The sequence below is a fragment of the Homarus americanus genome, unplaced genomic scaffold (genome assembly GCF_018991925.1).
Source record: "Homarus americanus isolate GMGI-L3 unplaced genomic scaffold, GMGI_Hamer_2.0 scaffold57980, whole genome shotgun sequence".
Taxonomy (NCBI): Eukaryota; Metazoa; Arthropoda; class Malacostraca; order Decapoda; family Nephropidae; genus Homarus; species Homarus americanus.
This window is the reverse complement of record NW_024716703.1, coordinates 2,298,299-2,310,903: the sequence shown is the minus strand read 5'-3', so window position 1 is coordinate 2,310,903 and position 12,605 is coordinate 2,298,299. Positions and strand designations below refer to the sequence as shown.

Here is a 12,605-nt window from a genome sequence, read left to right as displayed (position 1 = left end):
CAAACCCCTCTCATCACGCTCCCATACCCCTCTCACCAGCCTCCCACACCCCTCTCATCACTCCCCCACACCCCTCTCATCACTTTCCCACACCCCTCTCATCACTCCCCCACACCCCTCTCATTACTCTCCCACACCCCTCTCCCACACCCCTCTCACCAACCTCCCACACACCTCTCATCCCTCTCCCACACCCCTCTCACCACTCTCCCACACCCCTCTCACCAACCTCCCACACACCTCTCATCCCTCTCCCACACACCTCTTACCAAACTCTCACACCCCTCTCATTACTCTCACATGAATCTGACCGACGTATATGTATGTATGTATGTATGTATGCATATGTGTATATATATGTACATGTATATGTGTATGTATATGTGTATATGTATGTATATGTGTATGTGTACGTACATATATGTATATGTACTGTCAATGAATATGATGCATCTCTTTGTGTACGAATCTCTGTCCTGCATGGCAGTGAACAGTGACATTACCCATATGAATCTGACCTCTATACATTTATAGCTGTTAATGAATATGATGTATTTCTTTGTGTATGAACCTCTGTCCTGCGTGGCAGTGAGAAGTGATACCACCCTCAGTGTCAAGACCTGACTGAATTACTCAGAATAGGCAAACTGTACTACAAGCTTTGCCAATAAATTTGTTAAACTTAAAAAAACTCCCATACCCCTCCCACCACTCTGCCACACCCCTCTTATCCCACTCGGAGGAAATATATAAGCAGGTCAGCTCTTACTGTCTGGAAGAAGACAGTATGGAGTATTGTTAACGCTAAGATCTGGTTACCTCCCCTACGCTAGCTGCTGAGGGAATTAGTCAGTCAGTCAGTCAGTCTCTCTCTCTCTCTCTCTCTCTCTCTCTCTCTCTCTCTCTCTCTCTCTCTCTCTCTCTCTCTCTCAGTAACGTCTATATAATACCTGCAATATACACTGGGAGATTAATCTTACGCACGCTAGGGCCGAGAGTAAATCGTACTAATAAAACTACTAACGGCAACGTGTATTTTTTTTATAAGTAAAATTGCCTCTGACGGAATAGCAATATTGGTGTAGGGGAAGTTAATAATGGCCTGTGTAAAAAAATATGGCAATAACAGTACTAATGCAAGTAATAATAATAATAATAATAATAATAATAACTACAACGACAACAATAATAACTCCTACAACAACAATACTAACTCCTACAACAACAAGAACAATAATTATAATAATAATAATAATAATAATAATAATAATAATAATAATAATAATAATAATAATAATAATAATAAAGTACCTCACATTAATGGTACACAAATACATTGGAACATCAAACGCGGTCAAATTCTGAGGAGTAATGACTGTTTAAACTTTAAAGGGACAACAAGACGCCTTGTTACAAGTTGTCCCTTGAGCACCAACTGTCCTCAAGCTACAACAACAACAAAATATTGGACATTTAGATAATAAACAAAAAGTATGGTATTTTAGACATGGAATTAGGGAGGTGGGGATCATGGCAGAGATATTCGAAGTTAAAACTGAGGGTAGGAGAGCCAGGGGGTGGATGGGTGAATGACATTAAGACCTGTGGTCCCCTGAAACACACAATCTGGGAGGCCTGGTAGAGAGACAGCACGATCAAGTCAGTATCGCAGGGTCGTGGTCGATAAGGTACAGTAACCAGGACACTCAGTTGTGCTTCTGTTGTTATTATTTTGAAATCATTTAATCTATAAAAAAAGAGGAAAATTAAGCTTAGATTAAATTTCTATGTTGATTGTGATTAACTAATGACTAGCCCCCAGTTTATTTCACGTGATGATTAACCACACTAACGCTTCCTGGGAGGGTTAGGTTAGGTTAGATTAGGTTAGGTTAGACAACATGATGCAATATCTCTGCATCTGTGTCACTGTATCTGAATGAATGAAATGAAACCAGGTGTGAGGCAGGTGGGTGGTAATTACAGGATGTACAACAATCAAAATATGCCTCGTTTCACCATCCTACCGTAAAAAAAAATTAATCAACTAATCTAACTACCGTAGATAAAAGAGGCTAGGCCGCTAGACGCTTCAATATGGGTCCTGTTAATTAGTGATAATCGTCCAATTAAACCCTACAACACAACTAATGACAATAGAGCTAAGTATCTCATTTGTCATAACATTGGAAATGAGTTCACAAGTAGTAATATTTGTTCTATTTCCCTGAAGGTGTCGTTAAGAAATTATACACAAGTTTGGTTAGGTTTGGTTAGGTTAGGTTAGGTTAGGTTAGGTTTGGTTAGTTAGTCATTTTGTTATACATATAAAATTTGCATTATGATTATCTACAGGATCGTCATTATGTACTGTACACACTGCTACAGGAATTTCCGTAAAAGGGAAATACCTGTACAGTATAGAGGTATTATCGCTACGTTGTAATTCTTGCTATTCAGACACACACATCATACACACACACACACATCACACACACACATCACACACACACACACACATCACACACACACACACACATCACACACACACACACATCACGCACACACACATCACACACACACACATTACACACACACAGTATTGCACCCACCTAAGACTCATTAATTACGCTCACCACCAACTAGTTTATTCAAGGACTTCTCAGTTACTCGACTGGTTCTCAACTCAGCTGGTCGCTTACCCAACATTCCTGCTGGGCTTAGTGTGTGTCACTTAGCTGGTCGTCACAGGACAGCAGGTACAGCGGGAGGACTCTGAGGTAGACATGGTCAGAATATGTCAGTGGATTACACACCCCAAGTGCTTATTATGGTGTAGTGACTCAACCCGAGTGTATTGATCACCTCCACTGCCACCACCACTATCAGTACTACCACTACCACTGTTACTACCACTATTACTATCATTACTACCAATCTGACACTACTACCACCACTATTACTATCATTACTACCACTGCCACTACCACTATAACTGCCACCACAAATGTCGCTACCACCACAACTGCCACTACCACCACCACCACCCAGACACACACCTGGGTTAGTTAAACACCGCCGCCGTCCCTCCCCCTGCTCCTGACAGGTGCCGCGTCACTTGAGATAATACCTCGGCGAATACTGATCTTTTTCCTCTCTTATTCTTTGTTCCTCTCTTATTTTCTCATTTATTTACTTACCTACTGTAGTACTTACAAATTATTTAGTGCATTATTTATGTACTAACTATACTTAACTATGTGTTCGCTTATTTAAACCCGAATGTGTGGCGAATATATATTATTTGGCGATACATTACATATTCCCCAAACAGAGACCGTGAAGTTAACAGACTCACATTAGATGAAGTCCAAACTGGCGTCATAACTGCACCGAGACTCATTGTAAATAGCAGCATTGCCTTATATTTACTGTAGTTACCTATTAACTCACGAATCTAGACCCTGGACATGTATTCTCAAAGACATACAAGTTAATTTTACCCACAAAAATGATAACAATACATTTATTTATGGTAGAGACTCAGTGTAATTTTTAATCCACCAAGATTCTTCCTCCAGTACGTACGATCTCTCACCTTCAGTGAGCTAAGCTTACAGGAAGTGTTTCATGAGGTAAACACTCGAGGCCCTTTTCTGTGTGACAAAATAAGAAGTGATTTCCTGTGTCATATAACCTCGCAGAGTCTCTGGCAGGAGGATCATGACGCCTCGATGTACAGACTTGACAACCACGCTGGTCTCATTTCTTCCTGAGCCGTTTATCAAAAAATAAAACTAAAAAGCGACTGTCGCTCAGCCCAATTTTACTCCCCGCCGGGTCCTTCTATCATAATATGGGAGGATAAAGTAACAGGTACCGGGTGTTACGTCCATCCATCCGTCCAGGAGTCAGTTCCCGCCCGGAGACGGTACAATGACGGACCACTGAAGCCTCGCCCCACCACACCTCATCTCCGGTGAATGAAACAAGTCATGTACAGTTACCGACAAACTCAAAATACTTAACAAAAATAAATGAAGACAAAATTACCCCTTCCACTTCCGTCTCACCCCACCCCACTACCCTCTCACCCCACCCCACTACCCTCTCACCCCACCCCACTACCCTCTCACCCCACCACCACTACCCCACCCCACCCTCCCCACCCCACCCACCACCCTCCACCCCACCCACTCACTCACCCCCACCACACCACCCTCTCACCCACCCACCACCCTCTCACCCCTTCCACTTCACCCCACCCACCTACCCTCTCACTCCCACCCAGACTAACCCTCTCTCACCCCACCCACTAACCTCCCCCCCCACTCCTAACCTCACCCCACCCACTACCCCTCTCTCACCCACCCACTTCCCTCACACCCCACCCACCACCCTCTCACCCCACCCACTACCCCTCTCACCCACCCACTACCCTCTCACCCCACCCACTACCAACCTCACCCCACCCACTAACTAACCTCTCACCCCACCCACTAACCTCTCATCCCACCCACGCCTGCGAAAAATTGAGCCACATACGCACAGGTTCCAAGCATACTATGTCTCCACTTCTACAAGACATAATACTCGAAGATGCACAAATATATTAAAACTATGTCCACATTTTGCACCAGTAGTAAAGAAATTTTTACCCACTATGTATGGAAAAATGTTGTATGATACTCCCAAGTCTCAACACCGTGTACACAACAGGGAAATAATAAAACATCCCTTTCTGACCTCGGTAATTCATTTGCACTTTAACAATAAACTAGACGTTGTTTGGTGTACAATACAGTGTAAGTTAATTAAATATATTCAGTCTTTTATGCTAGCCGCTCCCCTCTCATTTTCAGTTCCCTCTCATTCCACTCATTTACCTCTCATTCCATCAGCCTCCCTCCCATTCCATCTGCCTACCTCTCATTCCATCTACCTCCCTTTCATTCCATCTGCCTCATACTCATTCCACTCATTTACCTCTCATTCCATGTACCACCTCTCATTCCATCCATCTCCCTTTCATTCCATCTACCTCCCTCTCATTCCACTCATTTACCTCTCATTCCATCTGCCTCCCTCTCATTCCATGTACCACCTCTCATTCCATCCATCTCCCTCTCATTCCATTTACCTCCCTCTCATTCTATCTACCTCCCTCTCATTCCATCCATCTCCCTCTCATTCCATCTTCACCTTTCACTCCAACCATTCTCCTCATCCCACCCACCCCCTCTCATCCCACTCATTCTTCTCACATCCCCACTCATCCCCACTCACAACCCCACTTACTCCATACCTCCCGCCAAAGGCCTCAGAACACCAGCCGCTCTTTTCCTTCTACACATAAGCTTTTATTTCCCTCAAAAGAGTTATTACGTAAGCAAGAGACCTATTCAATACACCTCTTTAGAAACTTAAAGAACAAACACTAAGACTTTTTTTTGTGGAAGTAGAACCATAAAGAACAGGGATGGAACAGTGACTCTCTCTCTCTCTCTCTCACACACACACGGGATCTTCACTTTTTCATCTGGTTAATTGAAAGACTGTATTTAAAGCCTTAGTGAATCATTTTGTTCTTACCATTTTGAGTTTCATAATTTCTCTTCTCACATAAAAATCTTACACAGTGGGACTTAAACCTCAGAGGGTTCCAACGTTTGGGGTTTTTCTCAACTACAGACGTAAGAACACACGTTAGGGGGACTGAATATAAGAAAACCTCTAAAATAACGTCCAATGGCAACAACAAACAGAAGTAATTTAACACAAGAGAGAGAGAGAGAGGTATTTAAAACAATGAGTGAGCGAGAGGGTGGGGAAAGGAGAGGGAGAGAAGAGGGTGCCACCACTCTAGTCATTGTCTTCTATTCAGTAGGACAAGTGTCTCTCACCGGGGACAAAAGATGACAAGCCACGAGTATGTCAATGACCTCCTCCCTCCCCTCCTCCAAGGCCCTCACTACCTCCTTCCACGCCCACTTCACTACCCCCCCTCCCGCTTTCATTATCTCCCATATAACCTCACTACCTTCACCCATACCATCAATATCTCTCTAATACCTTTTCTACCTCCCCCCACACCCTCACCACCCCCACCACCTCTTATCACCCTCACATCACCAGCACACACCTCCCTTCGTAACTCTCACACCGTCCCATCGACCAATCAGCTGATTTCATGACCCATCTTCGCATTTTTCCGCCTTGTCCAACATCACCCTGACATCAACATCCATCACTTGCATTATACTTAGGCGGCGGCAACAGTCTGTTTGTCAGTGTTGCTGGGATAACTTCTGTGTTGATCAATGTTGCCAGGGGGACGTGGTAGTGTTACCTAGATGGGTGTGTCAACAAGAGGTTGCTGCTTCATCAACACGAGTCGTGACGGAGGGGGTGAGCCGCGAGACTATTAATCAGTTTGGAATATCTTGTTAGTTTCCATTAACCCCTTGACTACGACGCCGAGCCCCTGAGTGCTGTGAAGTAGTCCATCGTGTACACTGACTTAATACTTAGAGCATGATGATGTCTCATCCCCATGAATACGATGAACTAGTCCTTTGAACAAGATGACATTGTATCCCGGAAGTTAAGTCATCATACAACAGTAAAAAAAAATAAAAACGATATAACTAATCTGTCTGTACTCTGGCAATGAATACCCACAGAAATAATCACTCTAAAGTCCAATCAATCCTTACACTGCACGTACAAATTTGTTCTTGTGCATTTTATTACATCAAGAAGTTACATCATGTTCACCTTAGAGGGCCACTAAACTAAAACAAACCGAGGAACGCACTATACAGGGTGACCCAAATGTTCGTACTCAGACACCGGCGAACTGAAGAACAACACCTTTTCGGAATTTTTCATTAAGATCAATACAGAGGAAATGAGAAACATTCTGGAGGCATTACAGACAACAACTGATATCTGTACGCCATGTTATGCAAATCGAATGTTTGATGAATTAGTAAATGTTAATGGTGAATTCTGCCTATTAATACCGACTTCTAGGACACCCTGTATAGTATATTTACCGCCCACCTCCCTTCTATTCACGTCATCGTAAACAAATTAGTTGATCCTCCGCAGGGCTCGTGGCTACAGGTGTTTCTTTATACACATACCTGTCTAGAGTTCCCCCTAATCATCTTGTTAACTCCTTTATGATATATTCATTAGAGTTATCCCGTATTCTCTTCCTGTAAGAGATATCCTGTCATCTTCCTTCATTTTTGTTTCTATCAGTGCAAATAATCTTTACCATTATCCTGTTGCACCACATTTCAGAGGCCCTTAACCTACTGCTGGTGTACACGTAACACATCATCATCCTTGTTACTACACTGTTACGGATGGTGATGTTACCTTCTTCCCTGGAGCGTGCATTTGATTCTCGAAATTAAGTTGATTTGTTGGCTGGATATCATGACTACACGTAAAGGTTCACTTGTTTGATGTGATGATTACAACATGTATGGCGTGTGTCTCTCTCTCTCTCTCTCTCTCTCTCTCTCCTGTTGCTCGTGATGTGTTTGTGTATTACCATCGATAATGTGGTCAGCGTTATCTCGGCACCTATAACTCACACATGTTTGCCTATTCCTTCCGTTAATGGCTACTGAACATTATGGAAAACTTCCATTAGCCTTGAGCTTCAACGTAAATATTTATTACTTATAAATATTAATTAATTTTCCTAGTTAATATGGTAATCATAATAGATCTAATAATTTTTAGAACCTTAAATATAAAGGACCAAAAATAATCACCAGAAGATTAGACACCACAGTTTATTTCACCTGATGATTAAACAGGTTACCAGGTAGGTTCATTTAGATTAGCGTTAGGGTTGTTTGATCATCTGGTGACTAATCTTCAGGTGATCTAAAAACTTATTAAATATTACGATCTTCTAAACGTGTACCTGACCTAACTTGACCCTGTAATGAGGGGTAGGTGAAGACGCTTATAGACAGGAAGATAGCGCACGTTTTTCACTTACCAAAATGACTGTGAGTGGAAGTTTTGTATCAGCAACACCTGTCGTTATCTATTAACTGGGGTGAAGTTCAGTGGGCTGGTGTTAAACGTGAAGCATTGTCTTCCAAGGGTTAAATCATCGTCCTCAAATGGCTAAACAACTGTCCTCACCCAAGGTTAAGCCATTGCCGTTAAAGGATTAAACTATCGTCCTCAAATGTTTAATCCATCGCCTTCAAAGTTTGCACCACCATCTTTAAAAATTTACACCACCGTCTTTAAAGGTTTACACCACTGTCTTTAAAAGTTTACACCACCGTCTTTAAAGGTTTACACCATTGTCTTTAAAGGTTTACACCACCGTCTTTAAAGGTTTACACCACCGTCTTTAAAGGTTTACACCCCGGTCTTTAAAGGTTTACACCACCGTCTTTAAAGGTTTACACCACCGTCTTTAAGGGTTTACACCCCGGTCTTTAAAGGTTTACACCCTGATCTTTAAAGGTTTACACCACTGTCTTTAAAGGTTTACACCCCGGTCTTTAAAGGTTTACACCACCGTCTTTAAAGGTTTACACCACCGTCTTTAAAGGTTTACACCACAGCCACACCACCACCATACATCGTCCTCAAGGCTCTTCTACCAGAGGTCCCCAGATGAACGAACGAGGCGCCTCCACCCAGGGTCCTCACTAGTCCTACAATATAATATACGAAGTGTCTATCTGTAATAAGTCGCAATACGCCATATACAAACTGTTGATAAGAGTGGAAACGCCAATCATCACTAAAGTTGAACAGATCACTGCCTAATATTGCTCTCTCTCAAACAAAGTGATCGAAAAGTTCCACTGCACCTATAATTATTAATATCGTTAATTACCTTGTTCTACTTAAGAGTAAATAATGAAAATGGTGACGATAAAAGTTAGAAGAGGATATATCGTGTAAGTAGAGAAATATATATAACAATGAAGGTATAACAAGTAGAATAACGTATATAATAATGAAGGTATAACAAGTAGAATAACGTATATAACAATGAAGGTATAACAAGTAGAATAACGTATATAATAATGAAGGTATAACAAGTAGAATAACGTATATAACAATGAAGGTATAACAAGTAGAATAACGTATATAATAATGAAGGTATAACAAGTAGAATAACGTATATAACAATGAAGGTATAACAAGTAGAATAACGTATATAATAATGAAGGTATAACAAGTAGAATAACGTATATAACAATGAAGGTATAACAAGTAGAATAACGTATATAACAATGAAGGTATAACAAGGAACAACTGTATTGTTCATTCTTGTCGGTGCACAGGGATTTTTCGTCACTATATAAGACGGGATAGCACAAGGCACAATTATCCCCAGAGTTAGATGTTAATGTTCTTCCTTCTCTTGTCCCATTGTATTACTCCATCTCTTTTGTTTATACCTTAAAAATATACATCCTGTTCTTTGTGTGTATCAACTAAACTCACCCCTTGTATAATTTATGTAACAATATTGTGTCTTATCTTTAGCTTGTTTGGCGTGGTCTAGTGTAAGTAAACTGTTTATTAGTATTACTATAATTATTATTATTATTATTGTTGTTGTAGTAGTAGTAGTAGTAGCAACTGCAGCAACTATTGCTGCAGGTTCCAGAAAATTTGAAAAAAAAAGTAGCTATAGCGCAGGAGGTGGGCGCCTCGAACTGGTTAACTACGTTACCGATAAGGGCAAATAGTTTCAGTCTTAATAAACAAGAATTTACAGATGCCATTGCTCTAAGGTATGGTTGGCCAGTAGAAGGTTTGCCCTCCCAATGGGTGTGTGGCTCTTCCTATGATGGCGATCACGCCATGGTCTGCAAGAAGGGGGGCTTCATATGCATGAGGTATGACGAGGTAAGGGATCTCACAGCAAATATGTTGAAGGAAATCTGCCGGGACGTCATGGTAGAACCGACCCTCCTTCCACTGGATGGCGAGATCTTCCAACACAGGACTTCAAACACATCTAACGAAGCCCGCGTGGACGTCAGTGCTCGAGGATTCTGGACGCAGGGACAGCGAGCTTTCTTCGACATCAGGATTTTTTATCCCATGGCCGCATGTCACCGTAACCTAGCTCTCGATGCTGCACATAGGAGGAACGAGAACGACAAGAGAAGGGCATATAGGGAGAGAATTCAAAACGTTGATCAAGGCAGCTTCACTCCTCTAGTGTTCACAACCTCTGGTGGGATGGGCCCAAGTGCAAGATGTTTCTACGCCAGACTCGCGGAGTTGATCTCCGAACAGAAGCATCAGCCCAGAAGTTATGTTACAGCCTGGATGAGATGTTGACTGTCTTTCTCTCTCCTTCGGTCGGCTTTGCTCTGCCTCAGGGGAACGAGAGCTTCTGCCCCTACTCAGACAACTGCTGCAGATATTGACAATGAGGCTACAGTCACTGAATGCCGCATAGATCTGCGGCTCAACTAATTTAACACAGATAGGATAGCTTCTTATGTATTAGGATATTTAATATTAAGGTAAATAAATGGTGGCGAAGGTGTGGCTATTGGCGGAGGCTGGAGGCCACTTTAAAAAAAAAAATAAATAAATAGTAGTAGTATTCAACAAGCCTCACTAACTTCCCACCACCTATTTCTCAACTACTAACAACCACAAGCATTACCTCTCACCATTCACCACCATCGGAATGTTTACAACAACAACAACCACCACCTCCTCCTCACATATTCTCCTTCACTTCCCTGTTATTCTCTCTTTGTTTAACACACTCCCTCATCCGCCTGCTTACCTGCTGGTGCTCCACGATCTCCCGATACGTGAAGGAATTAAGCAGAAGTACTGGGCCTCATCCACACCTGAAAAAAAATAGAAAAAAAAAAAAATAAAATAAAAATCATCAGTAAAGGGGAAAGAGAATACATTTAATATTTGTTTAATAAATTATTACCTTAAAGAGGGAAACACAACTATACAACACAACAGTCAATTATAATACACGTCTTTGGTAACAATTATACAACATGAATATAAAACCCAACACGAGTACACTAATTTGACCTAACTGTGGATACCGAGTTCTTAATTATATAATGTGTTGTAAAATGGTCATAATTATAGAGATGTGTGAGGGAGTGTATACTGCATGCCCACCACTCTCATGGTAGTACCTCTATACATAATACATAACACCATATTCACTGTAGATCATGTGTATTGTGTCAACTTCTATACATAATACATAACACCATATTCACTGTAGATCATGTGTATTGTGTCAACTTCTATACATAATACAAAACACCATATTCACTGTAGATCATGTGTATTGTGTCAACTTCTATACATAATACATAACACCATATTCACTGTAGATCACGTGTATTGTGTCAACTTCTATACATAATACATAACACCATATTCACTATCGATGATGTGTATTGTGTCAACTTCTATACATAACACCATATTCACTGTAGATCATGTGTATTGTGTCAACTTCTATACATAATACAAAACACCATATTCACTGTAGATCATGTGTATTGTGTCAACTTCTATACATAATACATAACACCATATTCACTGTAGATCATGGGTATTGTGTCAACTTCTATACATAATACATAACACCATATTCACTATCGATCATGTGTATTGTGTCAACTTCTATACATGATACATAACACCATATTCACTGTAGATCACGTGTATTGTGTCAACTTCTATACATAATACATAACACCAAATTCACTATCGATGATGTGTATTGTGTCAACTTCTATACATAACACCATATTCACTGTAGATCATGCATATTGTGTCAACTTCCATACATAATACATAACACCATATTCACTGTAGATCATGTGCATTGTGTCAACTTCTATACATAATACACAACACCACATTCACTGTAGATCATGTGTATTTTAACATTATGAGGAAGGACGACATGGCAGACTGGTTGACAAAACAGAGAAGGCTATGATAAGGGGGACATAGTCTAATCTTTTTGGGGTGTTAAACAAGTTTACATTAATTAAGCGCACAGGTCAAGTATACAATGGTAAACAGTAAGGTGATTCAACCAAGGACTGAGTGACAATAAGAGATTAACTGCCATAATGCAGGATGGGTTGACACAGTATATTCCATATTTTTATTTTGTCTATAAATTCGTAAACTCATCTCTCGTGTGTACAGCTGAGGATAAAATTCGCTCGACACTCTTGCCACTATCTGACACCTGCTTCAGATTTTAACATCAACGTATTTTGATTTAGTTTTGTATTAAGATGTGTTTTTTTTGTCGTTTTGTTATTCTGTCGTAATTCATAAGTTACAATTTATGCTTCACAAGTAAATGATAGATATTATCAAGAGAATTTTCATCGTATCTACACATATTAATCTGACTACTGTAAAATATTGCAGTGTCTTCAGTATACTTAGTAACGCTTTCTACACGAGTGAGATCAGTGTTCAACCTATTCGAGGCATCTGGCGTCATCACACGAATCCTTAACCTAAATATTTTAACCTGAGTCATTACCCAACCCACTCCCATACATGATTTCCTA

General features: G+C 40.8%; 1 protein-coding gene across 1 annotated transcript in view; it reads right to left on the bottom strand.

Annotated features, from left to right (window-relative positions):
• LOC121858228 (WSCD family member AAEL009094-like) overlaps positions 1 to 12,605 on the bottom strand; it is a 196,125-nt gene that overhangs the window by 124,426 nt on the left and 59,094 nt on the right. Inside the window, exon 2 of the mRNA XM_042354515.1 lies at positions 10,814 to 10,880. The gene's annotated coding sequence lies outside the window, so the exon portion shown is untranslated. The remainder of the gene's footprint in view (positions 1 to 10,813; positions 10,881 to 12,605) is intronic.